We start from the raw sequence: 19,529 nt of genomic DNA on the forward strand, positions 1-19,529 counted from the left end.
TTTTTTTTTTTTTATAGGCTTCACTTCTTGCCAGTCTAGCTGCGGTTGTGGGGGCAGACGAAGTGCCAGTGTTGGCGTACAGAACAAGAGTGTCCCTTCCAGACGCAGCTTAGTTGTAGCGTAGTGTGCTGGTGGGTAAGGCTGTCGTTTGTGAGTGTTACTGGTTTTGGAACACTTTTTTTCATTGGCTTGAATAATAGTGATCCTGTGTAACTTCTTAGTGTATATTGAGTATATGCTCCCTCCCCAAAGCAAAAATGGGTTGAGCAGAAGCTTTACGTTCCCACCCCCACAATCCTCTTTGCTCTTCTCCTTTTGCAGTTGTGTCCTTTGTTTTGTAGTTTTGTTAAGTGTTTCTGTCCTCTGATATAGTATGTAAAGTTTTGGATTTTGGCAAATTCCTAATACCTAAAACTTCAAAGAGAAGCTGCATGTATCAGCAGGCTTGAAGATTAGATGTCTGGTAAGATTATGGAGTAGAGATGTCACACTGTTTCGGTTTCAAAGGTCTTGAGCTGTGTTAATGTCCCCAGAGGTGAAGGATGTTATGATCAGAAGTGTTCAGTAAACTTGTTATGCCTGATAAGGGGGAAGTCAGTATGCACATACTGTCCAGCCAGTGAGACATGTTGTTTGGCGCTAGAGGGACGTGGGAGGGAAAGGGAGAGAGAGCTGTGGTTAGAGGAATATGCATGTGAGTGGGGAAATAGCTATATTGCAAAGGACAGGGAGAGTGAAATCATACAGCATATAGGGAGAGAGCTGGGGCAATTACATTGGGAAAAGATATAGACCAAAATAGAACATAAATCTGTAGGAAGCCAGGCCTTCCCAGGTCTGTTGCTTGTAGTGCAATTTGTTTGATGTGTGATGACTTTTTTTTTTTTTTTTTCTTCCTGAATGAAGAGGAAAGTTTGAGATGAAAGAATCATTTGAGGTATAAGAACCAGAATTACCATAGGTGTTTGTTTGGCATCACTGCCAGGGCAGAAGGGATCAGTTCAGCTAATTTTTTTTCTTCTGTTTTCCTCAAGTAACCTAGGCTTTAGTAGAACAGAGAGAAGGCACAATAAAATCTTTATATAGCAGGGACAGATACAACAATGTGTATGCTATTCCCAAATCCAAGGAGTTTTACAGAGTCAGTCAAGAGGAGCTTAAAGTGAAATAGCACCTAGCAAGTGAAATGTGGATGCTCCTTTCTATGTACTACACGAAGCTGGCTCATGGCTATGAATGGGGAAATACATCTGAGAATTAAATACAGTTTTTTAAAATGTATTTTTCAAAGAACTACTGCAGTTGAAGCAGAAGACTAATTTTTGACAATGGACATAATGGAATTAAATGCCATGTTAACAGTGCAGTTGGTATGAGCGAATAATCTAAAAATACAGTGTTGAAATGTCTGACAAGGTCATAGGAGTACCGATGCAGCCACATGTTTATATATTAGTATGTATGCAGTCCACACTCCTCCACCTACTGAACCCATTGTACTGTAACAGTAAACAAGAGTCTGCATAAACTGCTTGTTGCAAATTCACTTGTTTTTGAAAATGCTGCATTTGCCAAATGCTACTCTTTTGCACTGAATTTTCTTTTCAGTGGGAAGCATTATCATCTGGAACTTGTGCTTTTGGAAGGTATATTAGGAAATACTTTATCCTCATGCAAACAAATTTGCCAATACTGTTGAGTTTTTAATTTTAATTTAGAATGCAAGTTTCTAAAAGTATACTTTAAAAATAACTTCATTTAAAACAGTAATTTTGATGCATTTTTCAGAAGATTGTTTCTCTGCTCTTGAAAGCAGTAACCCATACGCATAGCTTGATTTGGTTAGATCGCAGAGTTCAGTTACAGCTCAGTGGGACTGCTTGTGCACAGTTATGTTAGAGATGTTTAAAGTGGCACTTGCTATAACAGTTAGTAGTGTTCAGTCACATTTCTCATATGAAATGAAGTGTGTTCAAAAGGACAGTTAGTTTAGAATGACACCTGCCAGGCTCTGTATTGCTCATGCATCCAAGAGTAGTATAATTAAAAGAAGTTAGAGGACATTTTCCATTTCAGTACTCCTTTTTAACAGTACTTTATGTAATCTATTTTGTGTCTCTTCTCAGATAATCATTGTTTCACTGTGTATGTATTTTTCTGTGATATGTGGTCTGTAGCTTTCAAAGAAGGTTGTGATTGTGAAAACATTAAAATGTTATGAACAGGTATATTTCCTGACACTGCTTTTCATTTGTTACAGTTAATTTCCATTGCTGATGTGAGTTTAGGGTTGTTGGGTTTTTTAGTTGGGTTTGGTTTGGTTTGGTTTCTTTGTTGTTGGGGTTTTATTTTGCCCCCCTCCAGTGACTGGGTGTAATCTTTGCTGGCATGAAACTTGTGCTGAACTGAGAGGTACTAAAGGCGTTTGTGAATGTCCTCATAAAACATTACAGTCGTGTTTTCTGTCTGCTCTTTTGGAAAACAGTTCATTAGCAGAGAATCCTCAGTAAAATATGTATACATTCTTTTCTTTTTAGCGCAGTGAGTTTGACCCCTGTTGAAGCCTTCAGGATTACTTTGTATTTTTAGGGCTGTCTTAATTTTCTTTATATATAGTGCTTGTGTGAAATATTCCAATAATAGGTCTTCAGACCAAAACACGACCTGTGGGAGTGAGGGGGAAGTTTATGTTAAAAAAAGACACAACAAAGTACAGCTACAGGGAGGATACTAAGGGTGGAACTGTTATATAGGCCTTCTGAAAGAGAATCAACACTAATAACTTCTTGCAAGCTATTTAATAGCTGTCAGGTAATCATGGTGTTTTGAGCTTCAATTTTAATGTGTAAACATACTTGCTTTTCTACTTCTAACCAACAATTTGAATAAATTTTATTCCAACTGAGTAAGCATTATTAAATATATTTTAAAAGAAAAATAACTGATGATTTGTTAGAATATATGGAGCATTTTCTGTTACCTTGAGGTTAATAGAGAAATGCTGAGTAAAACAGAAAATACTGTCAGTTAGAAATTGTGGTCCTACTTTGAATTTTGGTTATCCGATACAAATTATAAATTGGAAATAAATGATCTAGAAAAAAATTCTGTAGATGAGTAACAGATAAGAGAGGTTCCTTTGGGGAAAGATTTAAAAGATTTAGAGTTTTGCATAATCTAAAAGACAAAATGTATTGTATATGATCTATACAAGCAAAATGACTATTTTGCCTTCTGTAAAATAACAAGAGGTCTTGCAAATATAAATCAATATTTGCAGTAAATAAAAATATTTGTTTAAAGTGCTCATATTCTGTAAGTAAAAAAGGCATCTGAGTAGGGTTTTTGTTATGATACATAACAAAAAAACCAACCCGGCATTTACTTTGCCTGGAATATAAGGGTAAAGTAGCCAGCTGTTAGTGCTTCTGATCCTTGACCTGCAATAACCAAGGTTAAGAAATGTTCATAGTGAGGTTTTTTGTAAATGTGTTAGTATATTTATAAGGGTGATTATTTTAATCATTCTGCCTACTCTAGGGTTTGTCCCTGTCCCCCCCCCCCCCCCCCCCCCCCCCCCCCCCCCCCGATTTAAAGTCTTTTGGAAGTCCCCATCATAGTCGTGTTTGACATTCCTCACTAGATTCTGGGGTTTTAGCATGAGAACACTGCTTTGGTTCACTATCTCTCAACATTTAGAGTTTGTTCCCATTTTGTAGTTGGGAACCAATACAGGAGAAACTGTGTGAGTGAGGGATCCTATATCTAAAGATCCCTCAGCTCTGAATTTCTGTTTTTTACTTCTTAAATATATTTAAAAATCTAGGCCCCAAACTTGATCACAGTGAAGAGTTTCTGGAAGCTTTTGTTGCTGGTGAGATGTTTTTTATGCGAACAGAGGGATTGTACAGATGCAGTGTACGCTGGCCAAAGGTCTCCTCTTGGTAGAGTTGCAGAAGAATGGCCACCCTTACCAGTGTTTTGCATTGTCATATTTATTTAAGCCAACAAAAGCATAAACCACCTCCTATGGAAATCATACAAGAGAAAGTCAGTGTGAGCTCCTGGTTGCCACGCTGATGCCCTAAAGACTTGCACCCTCCCAAGATACCTTGACGGCTTTTTTTCTGTTCGATAGATAGAATAGCTTTGGTAGTATGTTTCATGAGTAAAATTACTACTGCTGGAAAAATGTTTTTCAAGTTCTTCTTTCTCTCTTCTTACACTGTGCTATCACTAGAATGATTGCTAACTTTGTTTTTTCAAGTCTTTGTCTCTTATCTAGTAGGTTAATAGTATCTTAGTAATTTCAGTAGATTCAGAATGGTAAAAATCTTGGCTATTTTGTTTACAGCAAAGTACTTAGTTATTCGGAATCACAACAGCCTTTTTTCATGCTACAGGAAATATTATCTTTTAGAGAAAATAGATGGAGACAGTTTGTTTATCTGTAAGATCAGCTCATGTGGCTTCTTGAGGGGTAACTTTATTGTTACGTCTGTGCATGTATGGTAATGCCCTGAAAGCGTAGACGTTGCAGTGTCCTTGTACCCTAAATAAACTATATGTGTCTAGTTTGAAAAATGAGGTGAATTCATAACAAAGTTGTCCTTTTCATTTGGGTTTATGGAGCAGTGTTCCGATTTAAGTCCTGTCTTGGTGTATGCAAATGTTTCGGTTCTGAGGTGGAAGGCCTTTGAGATGAAGAGGAGCTATTCCTCCCAGTTCCTTGCTCCTGAGTAAGATCTGTTCGTTTCCGAGGCTAGTGAGAGTCAGGTGAATTTCGAGTCGGGGTAGAGAAGAACTGAACAAATGAGACCTTCATGGCGTGACTAAGAAGCGGTTGTTCCCGGAGCCTGTGGCTGGCAGCACGCCGGGGCGGCGGGGGAGCAACCGGGCACGGCGGCTCTGACTGACGGCCCCGGCTGGGCGGTGGGGCAGCTCCCGCGCCTTGCCTCCGGGAAGACACGCCGAACGAAAAATAAAGGGTTTTCTTGCCTATTTCAGGAGAGGACGCGAGCAGCTCTCTTGCCTGCCCGGCAGCGCCGAGATGCCATTTTAAGAGGTTAAATGACTTTCCAAAAGCTGCGGTGCGGGAGGAGGGGCGGGCGGAGATCGGGTTACCGGCTCCGCATTCCGGCGCCGGGGCCGGGCCCGGGCCCGTCCCCGGGCCCGTCCCCGTCCCCGCTGGCCCTGCCCCGGCCCCGCTCGGCTGGGCGAGACCCGGGGAGGTTCTCTTTAAAGGGGCCTGGGAAAGGGAGCGCAGCTCTCCTCCCTCCTCCTCCTCCTCCAAGCGCCTTTCGCGGCCGCGCCGTCCTGGGGCCCTTCTTACCGGTGCGGGCACTCTAGATGTGAGGAGGAGACCGTCTCGTCTAAGTGCCCTTCGTTTTCGAGGATTTCGGGGTTTGGGGTTGGCTCCGAGTAAGCATAAGAACTTGTTAGGAGAGAACTGAAGTATTTTTAGGTATCAGAAATCCTTCTGGTTGTGTTTAATTTTGCTTAGCTGCCAGCGGTGTTTATAAGGACTTTCTGGAAACAGATTATTGTGCGTAAAATACTTCTTTGAGAGCTAGAAAGTTAATTCTCTGATGCATTTATTGCCTTCTCGTTTTTCAAGTTGCTACCTATATTTACACTATTATGAAAATTCTACGTAAATATTTACTTTTTTTCATGGAGATGTAGGTTTCTGCATTTTGCTTGTTTTCCCATCTCTTCCCATGGATACAAAAAAGCAATCTGAAGTAAGATCGTGTAATTTCCACTTAATGTTTGCACTGCAGTAGTACTCAAGTTGTTCCTTGGCAGAACAATGGTTGTGTACTTAGTGCACACCTTTTAAAGCTTTCACCATTTAAAAAAAGTTCAGGAGAATATTATTAAGGCTTTTTATAATAGAAATGCGTTTGTATTTAACGTTTCAAGTTGACTTCCGAACAGAACGCTCTGTGGAGTATTTATTGTAGTTGTTACAGTGCAAAGATACAGCGACATCAGCTTGTATCTACTCTTCCTGTAGGGTTATCAACATGCCTTGTGTACTTCTCTGAGGCTGCATAAATATTTTTGGGTAAAAGAAACTAAGGAGGCAGCCTTAATCTGAAACTCTGACCATGTTGTGTTGTAGTTTTTGGTGTGTTCCCCCACCCCTTAATTTAGGTTGTAAATCATTCTGCCAGTCAGGTGTCCTTAACTGTAGATGTTTTTTTTTCCTCTACCTTCAGTACGATATCACAAAAATGAGATAAATAATGACTCTAGATTTCCTTCAAGAGCTAAGTACAGCTTTGTTCATGGGAAGGCTCAGCAAGGGCTTGGGATACCACATTTACTGGAGCCTAAATGGTGAACACTGTATACCAAGTGCTGTGAAATGTACAAAGGAAATCAACTGCAAAAATGTCTTCTCTAGCCACTGGTTGGAGTTGTACTATTTGTAAAATAATATGAAGCTGTTAGATCATGGGATTTTTCTTCATGGCATGTAACCTCTTTGTAGCAAAAGAGGTAAAATGATCCTGGTTGTGGTTAGCAATGCAGCTCTCTTGTCAAAGGAATTCTTTTTATTCACCTCCCTCCTCCCACAAATAAAAGCAATCACCCACTGAAATGGGGAGTCCTATGTCAAAATTCTGTGGCTGTTTCAGTTAGAATGAAGCACGGGCAGAGAGTATCTTGTTCTGATGAAAATTCTTTCTGAGAGTTGCTGCTGCTTCATCCCTGAGTTCCCCCAAACCAAAGGGATCAAACTGATTCTTTCTGTTTCACTGCAGGGAGTCTTTTGTGTCTTTTACCTCTCCCAGCAGAAGTGTCTCTGGTACAGGTTGGGGAATTTTTCTTCTCCTCAGCCTGAACATGAGAAGTCTAGTCTCAATTGGCTACTGTCCACTCCACAAGTTTAACATCTGAACATAAACTTTTTGGGAAGATTGGGTTTACCCTAAGGTCAATAAAATTTGACCTTAAGAGCAAAAATGAAAATGGATGCTGTATCTCATTTTCTTGGTAAGACTATATATAGTAAAAATAAACGACTTGATCACCTCATGTGCTCTTTAGCCAGTTTCTTCTGTTTTCTCAACTTACTGTGTCCCGTGCTATATTTCAAAATGTATGTAGTAGTGGTTAAAAAAATACGTTTATTCCCCAAAAGCAGTATGCAGTGGATGCAGCTGCTGTTGAGAATATATAAAGGTAACTGATATTAAAAAAACCCCACCTTTTTGGTTTTGTTCCAATGTGTACATCTATAATGGGTTTCAGTGCAGTTCGGAGTTTTCATCATTTTCAAACTGAGATTTCAGTGTGTATAATGCCTAGAAGTGAGAAAAGAACTATAAATACACATATAATGTATTTTACTTGGGTACTTGTGCCAGTTCAGAAACTTCAAGCAGTCTAACTGTGATGGTGAAGCTCCTGTGCGGAGATCCAGGGTAGATGAATAGATGCAGAGCTCTGGGTAAAATTGTTATCACCAACACCCAACTTCTGCCTTAGCTGAAATAGAGTGTAGCTGCTGCAGTCACGCTGTTAAGTTAGCAGCGAACATATCTGAATTACATTGCTTCTGCCCACACATGCTTACCTTGCAAAATGTTTGCATAGATCTTCATAAAAACACTTCCCTTAATCTGCCGTGGCAAGCAACAAAATTATTTTGGCACTAAAATAACATGGTATCTGAGCTAACAACCTTGCAAGTGGAGGATATGCTGTGTGTTTCTAGTGTTACTTTTGCTGTAAAACTCCCTCAGTTATTTGTTCACCTGTCTGATAGGGCAGTGAGATAATGGGTGGTTCTGCGCCTTTCACTTCTTTTGTTATATTCCATGTAGCAATTGTGGTGACCAGGTTAAGTCATTTCATTGTCCTGATCTGTCAGAAATCCAACCTATTGAAAAACAAAACCAAACAAAAAATCCCAACGCCAAAACCATCACATCAGTTATTTGAGGAACCTCGTCCTTTGGTTACATGGGGTACTAGCTCTGGTCTGCAACTGCGGGGAGAATAGTGGGATTAAGACTAAACCTTTTGGTTTTGGCTCGCTGTCCTGCTGAATTAGAACAGAAATCATAGCCAGCAGGCTGCAGGCTCGGTCTTCCAGGTCTGGGTCCCCCAGTACAAAAGAGAGACTGATGATTGCATGGCCTGCAGCAGAGGGGCTGCTGAACACCAGGTGTGTTTGTTCAGCCTGCAGAAGGCTGAGAAATGATCTGTTTGTTGTCTTCAGCTACCTGATGGGTTTTAGAGAAGGTGGAGCTAGAGTCTTCCCAGGAGCGTATGTTGAAAGGATGATAAATTAGTGGTTACAAGTTACAGCAAGGTAATTTCTTACTGGATTAAAAAAAAAGAATGGTGACGTACTGGGGCATGTTGCTGAGAGAGGCTGTAGAACTGCCACTCTTGGATGTGTTCAAGATACTACTGGACAAAGTCCTGAGCAACTTAACCTACCTTTGAATTTGGCTTTGTGTTGGGCAGCAGGTTCGACTAAGTGACTTCTAGAGGTCTCTTCCAACCTCTGAGAGTTGTTAGGGTTCTAGCTGACATCAACTTGGATATGTGCGGTTGCCTATTCATGTGAAGTGGTCACCTTGTCTTCCTCTGGAGCTCTGACAGTTTGTCTCTCATCTGATTTCTAACCCAGTCTAATGGGTTGCTTGGTTGGTCCTTTTTAATTGGCATCATTTTACTCAACTGAGTTAGTGAATGGAGTACAGAGGTAAAAATTACTTGACCTGGTTCAACACTAGTCATGTTAGTTTATCTGGCTGCAGTGGTTAAATTTGATTTGTATTGTGTACCAGGGGTTAAAATGAAAACTGGAACTTCAGTGTATAGTTTGCAAGTGTACCACCATCTTCCTTTTGTTTCACAGTTGAGGGAAGAACTCAGCTAATAGATGTGGCGCTGAGTGATGGCCCCTTTTTTAGGGTCAGATTGGTGGGCTTTTCTAGTAGATCTTTCTTTAAAAGGACACTTCACAGAATTTTTTTTTTTTTTTCAATTCACTTCTAAAATTAGTTACTTGTAGTTAAGGTTTGTTTATTTCCGATGGCCTGCATTCTAACTTTCTAAAGGTCTAGGTTGGGGCATGAAGAACTATGTGGACTATCCTTTCTGTTTATCCCCCATTTGTGGTAGTGTTCTATTCCCTGATTTAAGTCCATCTTTATACAGAAAACTGAGGCAGGAGAGCTGCCAAATGGCTTAGTGCTACAGGCTATCTGAAAATCTCAATCCGAATATTTTGTCAGTGGGAGCTATTGAGCTATTGGGTGGATGCCTAGCGTTTTTGTTGGGTTTGGGGTTTTTTTTGGTTTGGTTTTTTTTTTTTTTTTTTTTTTGTCTGACCACTTAGTTGTCTAAATAGATTTGGGCTTGTATTTTATTTTAAACCTTAGCATTTGTATTGGCAAAAGTAACTGAATGCAGTCTTGTGCTACAGCAGTTACTACGTATGTTTTTTTAAAATTATGGGTGTTTGTGACCTGGGAAAGATAACATAATAAGAAGGATGTTAAATGTTGTTTGTTTCTAAGAGCATATTTGAAACAATGGAAAGACTTTAAAAAATGTTGAAGTTCTGAAGTGTTTCTTCTGTCAGTGTTAGATTTGGCAGTGGCTCACAAACATGAGAAACAATTTGCCAGCAAAGGAGTAACTCTTAACGTACTTCTTGTGAGTCCCATGATTTTTCTGCAAATGTTAAAATCTTATCATAGGACTTAGAAGGGGGGAGTTTACTTTGAAGTGAACTAAAAGTAGTTTTCTTCCTTCCTTTTGTGAGGTAGGATATGAAATGGCTATAGGTTGAACTGTTGGCCTGTAAGCAGTGATTTTTATATAGATATAATCTAAAACTGACAGCAAATTGTTTTCAGCATAAGTCGATGCACGTCAGGTTTTCAAACTCAAGAAAGGACAATGATAATTTTTCTGTAATAATATATAATAAAGTCTGACAGGTTTTGAATTGGTGGTCTGGCTATCTGCAAGTCTTGCACAAGTAAATCATTACATTCTTTTTCCAGTTGGATTTTTCTTGGCTATGTTATCTAATGTGAATGTTATCACTCCACTCAACAGAATGCTTTTTGTTTTAAATTTTTAAATCAAATTGTTAAACCACGTTGGAACTTGGTGGAGGACCAGAAACCTTAAGGCAGATTACTAAACTAGAGAAAATTTCCCGAATACTAAAGGTGAAAATCTTTTTCACCTGTTCTTTGTATATTTTCCAAATATCAGCTGTGTATTGGCATTAAGTAAGATCTCTTAGCCTATCCTCTTGTTACTACTTCTTTCAATTTTGACTGTTTGAAAATGACAATTTCTTTACTGCACATATATAAACGTATGAAGATAATTTCAAAGGACCAGTGTTAGCTTGCAAGTCATGTTTACTTGTAAGCCCGAAACCAGAATATTCATAGAATCATAGAATAGTTTGGGTTGACAGGGACCTCCAAAGCTCACCTAGTCCAACCGCCCTGCAAGGAACAGGGACATCTTCAACTAGATCAGGTTGCTCAGAGCCCCATCCAACCTCACCTTGAATGTTTCCAGGGATGGGGCACCTACCACCTCTCTAGGCAACTTGTTCCAGTGTTTCACCACACTTATCGTAAAAAATTTCTTCCTTTTATCTAGTCTGAATTTACGCTCTTTTAGTTTAAAATCATTACCCCTTGTCCTATTGCAACAGGCCCTGCTAAAAAGTTTGTCCCCATGTTCCTTTATTTGTTTACATTGTGCATTGATAGCAATTGTGCAAGTGTTACTTCTTTTCTATAGCCTGTTTTTTTCCCCCAAACATCATTAGAAGGTGGAAATACAAGCATTTAGTATCTTTCTTGGCTTTCATTTAGAACTGTGCATTTGATGTTTTCCTCTTTGTTATCGTTTTTAATTAAAATTTATTGCAACATCAATAAGAAATAGAACAGATCTGTGAACTGGAAAGCTTTCTCAAATATGGCTGTAGTTTTATCAAAGAAAACTCAAGAAACTGTCAGGCAAATACAACTATTTTTTCATTAGGTTGGATTTTTTTTTGTTTTGTTGTGTTTTCCTCGGGCTTTAAAAACCAGTCTATTTCCTTGGAATTCTTTGGAATTTAGGGCTTTCTTCCTTGTCTTTTGGTTTTGGGGTTGGGTTTTTTTTTTGTGTGTGTATCATTTAAATTTGAATGATCAATTTAAATATTATTACTGTCAGAAAGTAGAGGTGCTCCTGCAGAAGATTAGCTAATGAAAGAAGTGAAAATTTTTCCTCCCCTGATACATTCTTTGTAATTACTGTATTTGAATACTTTCTCATATAAAAAGTTGATTATGTTTTAGTAGCACATAAACTGAATAGCATCAGAGGAAGCCTTTTTAAGGAGGATAAAATAAAGAAAATAAGATAAATGTAATAAAGATAATACCAGATTATAGGCAACTTCCCGTTATAATTGTTGTGTGGTGTTTCTTGGTACTGCGGTAGCAGAAATCATGAATTCAGTAGTTCCTAGATTCTCCATAAACAATTCACTGTTGCTGACAGTGGCTTGGAAAGCTCTTTATCTACTTTTCAGTGGTAGCTGCATACCCTGGTGGTGCCATATAATTGCCGTTTCACACGATTATTTGTCCTAAAAACATCAGGACAGTCTAAAGTATTAAATGGGCTTTTCTGTTTAATGCTGTATCCTGTCATGCTTTTAAGCAAAAAGAAGCCCTTGTAGCTGGTCAAAATCCATCCAACTTTAGATACAAAGTTAGAGCTTACGCTGTGAAAACTTCATTTACAACCGCATGAAAGAAAGAGCATTTAACTAAAGAGTGTAAGAATTGTAAAAACCTAAAATTACTATTTAAAAAAAATGTAGAAAATATTTTTTAAAATAATCCAGGTGCTGAAAGACATGTAGAAAAATAATGTACTATTACTGTGCAATAATGAAAAAAGTTGTTTGTCATTACTAGATGTGCAGTAGATAATTTGCTTTTTCAGATGCTGCTCTGTAGAGTCAGTGCACCTGAAGCAGCATGGCAGGGCTGAGGAGCTTTGGGGTGAGTACTTCCCTCACTGTACAGCTAGGTTGAATTCTGGAGTATTCTAGCTTCTGTCTGGAGAGGAGCAGTAGCTAAAACAAAGCTGTTCTCTCTCCACATTGTTTTCTTACCTCTTTCATTATACTAAACAGTCTCCTTCCTCTTCATCCCATTCAAATTATAAATATTTTCAGTTATTTAAGATGCCTTTCTGTATACATTGCTGATAAACTTTTGGTTTTGACCTTTGAAGCTGATGGAGGGTAAAATCTTGTTGTTCTTCCTCCTGTTGATACACTTTTGAAAGTCTCATCTATGAACTTGAACAGAAGGGTATATATGCTTCATGCTGCTACTGTTTTTCCTGTATTTGGTGTAAGATACTCTGTATCTTTAAGAGTGTCTTGATCATGCAGTTTTCAAATGACCAGCAGTCTTTTTTTTTTTTCTTTTCTTTTTTTTTTCCCCCCTCTTTTTTTTTTCCCTCCCAGCGGCAGGTGGTAGGGTTCTGAATCTCCTTTTCAGTTTGTCAATTCTAGGATCAAGTTACAAGTAGTGTGGTAAGAATTACATATCCAAACTGCTGCTATTTTTTCAGTATCTAAGAATGTTCCCCTTGAGATAACTTGCAAATATTTTGCTGCTTTTAACAAGGAGGAACTACGAGCAGGTCTCAGGTTATTTAACAAAAGAAAACACCCCACACACAACCAGCCAAGAAGACCCCACCTCCCCCAAACCAGTTTGCTGGACTGTGCATAGAAGAACTGATACTGTCATTGTACAAATTGCAATGCATTAGGTTCTGTTGACAAAGAGATAAACCTTTTCCCTGAGCGAGCGTGTAGACATGGAAAGCTCACAAGCTCTTCATTCATCAGAAGAATTCTTGAATGCTTGAATCTTTAAGCTTTTTGAGCTGTATCTTGAAGTATATGTATTGGGGGGGTTGCCCCCTCTCCCTCCCAAGTTGGCTCAGGAAACACAAAATAACCTGAGGCTGTTTTATGCCTTTGCAAGCCTTGGCAAGAGTTAGCAGTCCTAGTCAAGGACACTGTTAGGAGTTTTTGTTTTGGGTCATGCATACCTGTGTCCCACGTCATCATTGTTTCCTCCTTATGTTCCCCATTCCCTTCTCCGGTTTTAGGAAAGGCCAAGACCCATGTAGTCTGATCTACATGGGGTTTTGGTGGTTTGACAGTCTAAAACTGATTTAATCAGATCACTGAATTAACATATAACTTTCTAGTTTATTAGAGACAGACATCCTGTATTTTAATGAACTTCACAATTTCTGGGTCTCACCTGACTTCCAGACATACATGCACAAGCAAGATATATTACAACATCTTGAGCTCACCTTTTCTTGGGTTTCCTGCAACTTCAAACTTTTTTTTTCTGTTGTTCCTACCCCAGATACTCTTTTTCTTTCTAAATAAAGATGAGTTAGGTTATGGAGATGCTTATATTACACTAGTGGCAGGCATCTGCTCTAGTGACTGCCAGAATATGATTGCATGCTGCTTTGATCAATATCTAGTTGCATTGCTTAGATCTTTCAAGTTCTGTTTTCTTTTTAAATATAAAGAGCTATAAGCTTGTTATTGAGTTGTTGTGTGGTTTTGTTTAAATATACTCAAATATTTGTTCTATTTTAGTTTTGAGAATATACTAATGTGAGAAGGAATGTGCAAGAGTACTGCTTTTATTCAGCAGAACTTCTGTTTAAACATATTAATTTATTTCTGCTCACTTCAGTAACTTTTATTGTTTTATCTTGTGACTCTTGTAGAGCCAGCAGAACCAAGTCAGACTTTCTAATCTTCCTTCTGTGCTTGACAGCTGTTTCCTGACTTGCAGTCGTGTATACTTCGATAAATCACTTGCAGTAAATGCAGGGACATATCTGGGATATATACTATCTTTTGCAGAATCTTCCACAGTTCATGCAATCCCAAGAAAGTAACCCATTTTTGACCCTGCGTTGAGTTGGTAGGGCTGATAGTTAGGAAGGCTGTGTACTTCTATGGGGCAATGTGAAAGATACTCCTATAAATGGAGCCTGCTGCTGCATGACTATGTAATTCTGTGTCAATTTTAGTGATTTTCAAAGCTACTTATAACAAGGTGGAAGATAGTTTCACCCTTCCTAACATTCTGTGTTGTTTCTGTAAGGAAGGGGCTACATAAATAACATTTCTTAATGTTCTTTTGCATTTTAAAAACATTGTAATATTGAACTTGTTCTTTCTTGGCTTTGTAAGACATGTAATCTTACAAATTTTAAATATATAACCTGTACATTTTTCCCGCAATTGTTTGTTCCAACAATTGCATTTCAGATTTGAACAAGCAAAAGTGGTCGTGATAGTGTGTATATATCTCTTCCTTTTATAACCTTGTTTAATTATATGGTATATATATATGGGAGTTTTAATTGATGTACCTTGCTGTAAAAAGAAAACAGAGGCAAAATGTAAATAACCAATCCTTTATAAAACACTTCAGGAAAAACTGACTTTTTTCTGTTGTTAACTTTCAATTTGCTCTTGGATAGCCTTTCACCTTTCTTCACCTGAAAAAGGAAGCTGCTACCCTGAACTGGGATTCTTTTCTATTTTCAGTGAATACTGTAGGAAACTATCCAGTGTTGAAATCTATCAACACTTGCAAGTCTCTTGCATTCTTGTCAAACAGGGAATGCTGAAGTTCCAATAAGTCATTACTGGGCTGAAATTTGTTTCTGCAAGGAGTAAGGAAATTCAATGGCTTTCTAGTTTGGTGGGAATGATGTTAGGCTGAAAAGGCCTACCTGAAGACTGACGCTTCAGTTGCATTGTTATTATCTATTTAAAGTATGAAAGTATTCTAAGGAATGCTCCTGTTGGTGAGGTTTGCAAGTCATATGCAAGTTTGTCACTTGAGCATACACCTCGATGAGGCTGAATTTCTTTAGAGCCCAAGACATATTCATCTGCAGTTGGGCCCTTTTCTCTGAATCTTTGAGTAGTGCTAAGTATAGTCTGTATTCTGTGTTACAGAAGATTAAAACACAGAAACATATGAGATAGGATAATCCGACAACCTTATATGGAAGTCTTTGTTGCCTCCCCCTAAATTTCACAGTATTGATTGCTATTTTATAAACGGTTCCATAAGTTGCTTAGGAGGAGGAGGCAGCTGCTCTATAGGCTAGTATAGTAGGTTAAAATATTTAGCTGCAGTTTTGCCTGTATAATATACATTACAGGGTGTAATAACGTATACATCTGAAATAGCTCTACTTTCATCTTTTTTCAAAGTTAGTTTGTTTGGAGTTTTTTTAAAGTTTAAGTATCATTAATTAGCAACAAATGGGACAGTGCTGGAAAGATAAAAGATCTCTCTGTGATGGTTCATGCTCTGTGCAATGGAACTTTGTCTCCGCTAAATTCAAAGTGATCCTGTACCTGGGGAGCTCTGCTTGGTTAGTTTGAGCGGAGGTGTGCGTGGCGTTTTCAGGTTTGAGGAATTTTACTTGAGATTGTTCTCTGTTTGTGGACTTCAGGGCAAAAGCGAACCCATATAAATGCCTACTCCAGTGTGCCGTAAATGCATTGAACTGTAATATATCCAGTATGCCTTTAGCAGCCTTCTCGCAATAAAGAATCCACTGCAGTCATGGGTGAATCAGTCTATAATTGATAAGTCCTTAAAGTGTATTTCCTGTTTAAATTTAGATAAGATTCAAATGTCAGCTGCTGGCTCTTGTGCCTCCACTAAATAGGAAAAGCTGCTAGTGTCAGAGGGGTTTGTTTTGTCTTTTTCCTTCCTTTTTTTTGTTAGAAGTCACATTAAAGCAACAATGTCAAGTATCTTAAGTTTCTTGCAGCAGGGCAAGCTTTCCAGAACTAAAATAAACATGAAATTTTCAAAAATGTTACTGAACAATGTCACTATCACAAATGTACATATTTCCGTGATGGTGTGTCTCAATGTTGGTGGAAAAGCTTTTATATTATTCCTTACGCCATTCTGGAAAACACAGTGAAGTCTAACCTACTTTCTCTACCTCCCAAGAATAAAACAACTTCTTGGCTGGAGTGTATTTTGCTACAAAGCATGTATTAAAAATACATGGTCATATTTCAGGAGTCTTCTCCCACCCCAAGTATGCTTAATTGGCTAAAAACCAATTTATGCTTGTTTTCTCCCTTTTGCCCCTTCTTCCATGAGCCTTGTGCTCATCTCTCTAAAGTGACATGTGTTTAGCAAATGCAGCAGAGGATGATCACTTGTACTCATCAGGTCTATCTTAGAACACTTGTAGGATGGTGCTTTAACTTCTATATTAGTATATTAAAATGTGTCTGAAGGAAAATATCTGTCAGTTAAGTTTGTTAGCATACGTCAGCATTGTCAGAGTGGTTAAAGTTACATATGTGCAGAATACCACGCGTGTTGGAGTTCTCAGCAGACTTAAGCAGATGGGTGCTTTTTAGCTCGGGTGGTAGCACACCTCTGGTGCCTGTAGAGCTTTGTTGACAAAAACCTCTCCCTGGCTGAAGAAGCTATGGATTTAATTTAGCCATTCTTTTTAAAGTCCTTTTTTTCGGGATACCGTCCATCTTTTACAGAAGGTGGTTTTGCTATATAAAATGAACCTGTTCTCAGGCAGTTAGCCGGAAGAGATCTGTATTGTTCTCTGTAAGTGGCCTGTCACTAGTATTTACTACAATTTTTTTTCATTGTGGGTTTTAAAAAAAACCCAAAACTTAGTTTTCTTTCAGATCCTTGATGAGGGCACCAGTAGTCCTGTGTATTTGGAGAAGAGAATTTGAGATGAGATGAACTGGAATGCTTTACCGTTACTTCTGAATATATAAACTGGTAGGAAATGCGAGAGGCCAGATTAGATATTTAGGTAACTATACAGCATGTCCAAGAACTTGGTGCTGAGTTTTCCTGCCCTGTGTTTGTCTGAACCCTTGAGGTAATTCTGTATGTAGCATTTTTTTTGTCTCAAATCTGTCATTAGAAATCTCAGGTTGATTTGAAAGGGTCCGTGACTTGATGGCCAAAGAACTACAGGCAGTATAGCATTGAAGCGTTCTGAATGTGTAATTGTTAGACTTAATAGCTGAAATGGCTGAGGATTTTTGAGCAGCTTAGTCTCTACAGTGAACTACCCATGTGTATTACTTCCTACACAATGCAGCTTTGCCTTACTCTAAACTGTTCACCTCAGCTGGAGCAGAAGTTGAGGCTGTGGTAGCCTGAATTTAGGCTTGCAAATCGAGTTCTGTATCATCATGCAATTGGTAAGGATGGAAATCCTTTTTACAGTCATATCTTCTGAGATCCTACAGCAATATCCAGTTTGCTTTATTACTTAGGATTTTTCTTCTAATTCCCCTAATTCATTTTTTTCTGAAATAACAATGTTTGAAGACATTTCAGGGACCAAGTATGCAGGAATAAGTCCCTAGTGCAAACTTCTTAATGAAGGACTTCTGATTCCATAATTATAGCTTACTTTTGAGTTGTTATATATATATTTTTCTAACATGTAACCTCTTTGGCAAAAAAAAATGACTGTGTTTTGTGGCGATGGGACTAACAGTTGTCTGAATAACAAATCAGTCTTATTGTATCAAGAAGAGTACTACCCTGTTTTTTTGAACAGATGAAGGAAAGTTCAGTCCACTTGATCAGATACCATTGAACACTATCAAGGTAATTTCATACGGTTTTCTGGATTATAGAGCATTCTTTCTCACTTTTCCTTATGTATAGAAAGGGGGTTTTGTACCATTGCATTACGACAAATGATGAAACTTTTAGTTCTGTATCTTCTCTGCCAAAGACTTACAGTTGTTTCTGTAATATCAGTTAATTGTGGAAAGCTGGAACATCCCTTTAGATAACCATGTGGAACATTGTGCATTAGAAGAATATCAGATTATGACTTTCTGAAGTTTTATCCAAAAAGATCTAATGTATAGACCATGGAAATACCTAAATTTTAGATACTACACTTGGACCAAATGAATTCTGAAGTTGTCTAGAATAATTTGAAATATTTTTATATGCCTTTTTTTTTGTCATACAGTATTGTATAGTTATTGACGTTAAAGAGAGCAGGAGACTGGATGTAATGTCTTTTATCTTTAGCTGAAAGCTGTTGTCTGCAAAAGACTCCTGTGCTTGGTTGTCTCTTCTGAAGACTTTTTGGGGGAGTTTGGTTATTCTCCAAATGTCCTATCGCTATTTCACAGAAATGAGGTTGTATTCTGGGGACTATGGATGGGCCTACTGGGAACCAAGCTTTATGTATTTATATTTATATATCCTTATACAGATGATTGTCAACAGCTGGAATCTCCAAAGGATGCACAGATCTTTTGCAGCATTCTAAGCCGCCACATCTGCTTCCTATTTGAGCATCCTTATTGTAGTCAGTTTTTCCCAAAGCAGTATTGGTAAGTCATAACTAGGCAGAAGGAAAACACTTTGCAATACATTTTAATATAATTCTAGTGTTGATTAAACTATGACTAATCAGTTATGGAAAATAAAGTATGCATTGTAGTGCTTTTATCACTAGGGATTACATCAATTTCGGGTTTAGTGTATAACGACAAGCGCTTTTCTCTAAGTTCTTGATATGATGCATGCTGCATGAATTTCATCTAAATGTACTTCCCTTGCTTTTGTAGTCACTGCCGATTTTAAGATTTAATGATGGTTGACCGATTCTTTCATTTCACTTTACAATAGTGGAAACAAATGCAAATTTTAAGGTTTATATGTTTTAGCAGAACTTAAACAGATTTTATTGAGCAAGGCAAGAATTCTGTGCTTTTGTGCCTCGAATGCCAATAGGATTTTGGTTTTGGTACAGGCCATTTTATAGAATATGTGCATTTTTGTAGCTCCAGGGGGAAAAAAAAAGTTAACTCTGTCTCTGTGCCAGCTACTAACTTCTGGACCTTAAGGTTTCCATATTCTTTTTAAATAGTTCTTATCACTGACAACTAAAATGCCTGATGACTGACCTTCAACAGTTTTTTGTCTGTCAGATCCAATAGGGGAATGCATTCATACTTTGAGTGTTCTGTTGTGAAAGACGGAGTTATGACAGAGACATAGGTGTTTATTTTGCTTTTGCAAAGGAATGCTTTTGAGCTAGTAAGTGATGTTACAATTTTTAGAAGAACATTAATTGTAAGGATGCTTAGTACTTGAAGTCTGTTTAAACTGCCAAAAATTTCTAGATATGTTTGTATTCTCATATCTGAATGAAAAAGTAATTTTTTGAGCTCCGGCATATGTTGTGTTGGTTCCTCCAGAAGTGTTATTTTACTCTCTTGAATGTTAGGGTGTAGTCCACATCATTTTCTGTAGAAAAACTTATGTGCCCAACAAGTCTGCTCATGGTGAAGGCCTTTAACCATTTGGGGGGGGCATGTCTGACATGTCTCCTGGTTGCCTTAAAGGTGC

At 38.2% G+C, this 19,529-nt stretch overlaps 1 protein-coding gene across 3 annotated transcripts in view; it reads left to right on the forward strand.

Annotated features, from left to right (window-relative positions):
- The window catches only part of BMPR1A (bone morphogenetic protein receptor type 1A), an 85,658-nt gene that overhangs the window by 12,092 nt on the left and 54,037 nt on the right, over positions 1-19,529 (forward strand). The window contains exon 1 of one of the 3 annotated variants that reach the window (XM_052798851.1): positions 18,398-18,508. The exons of the other annotated variants lie outside the window; for them this stretch is intronic. The gene's annotated coding sequence lies outside the window, so the exon portion shown is untranslated. Of the gene's footprint in view, positions 1-18,397; positions 18,509-19,529 lie in introns of those variants that run through there. 3 annotated transcript variants of the gene reach the window in all.

The sequence above is a fragment of the Harpia harpyja genome, chromosome 10, assembly GCF_026419915.1.
Source record: "Harpia harpyja isolate bHarHar1 chromosome 10, bHarHar1 primary haplotype, whole genome shotgun sequence".
Taxonomy (NCBI): Eukaryota; Metazoa; Chordata; class Aves; order Accipitriformes; family Accipitridae; genus Harpia; species Harpia harpyja.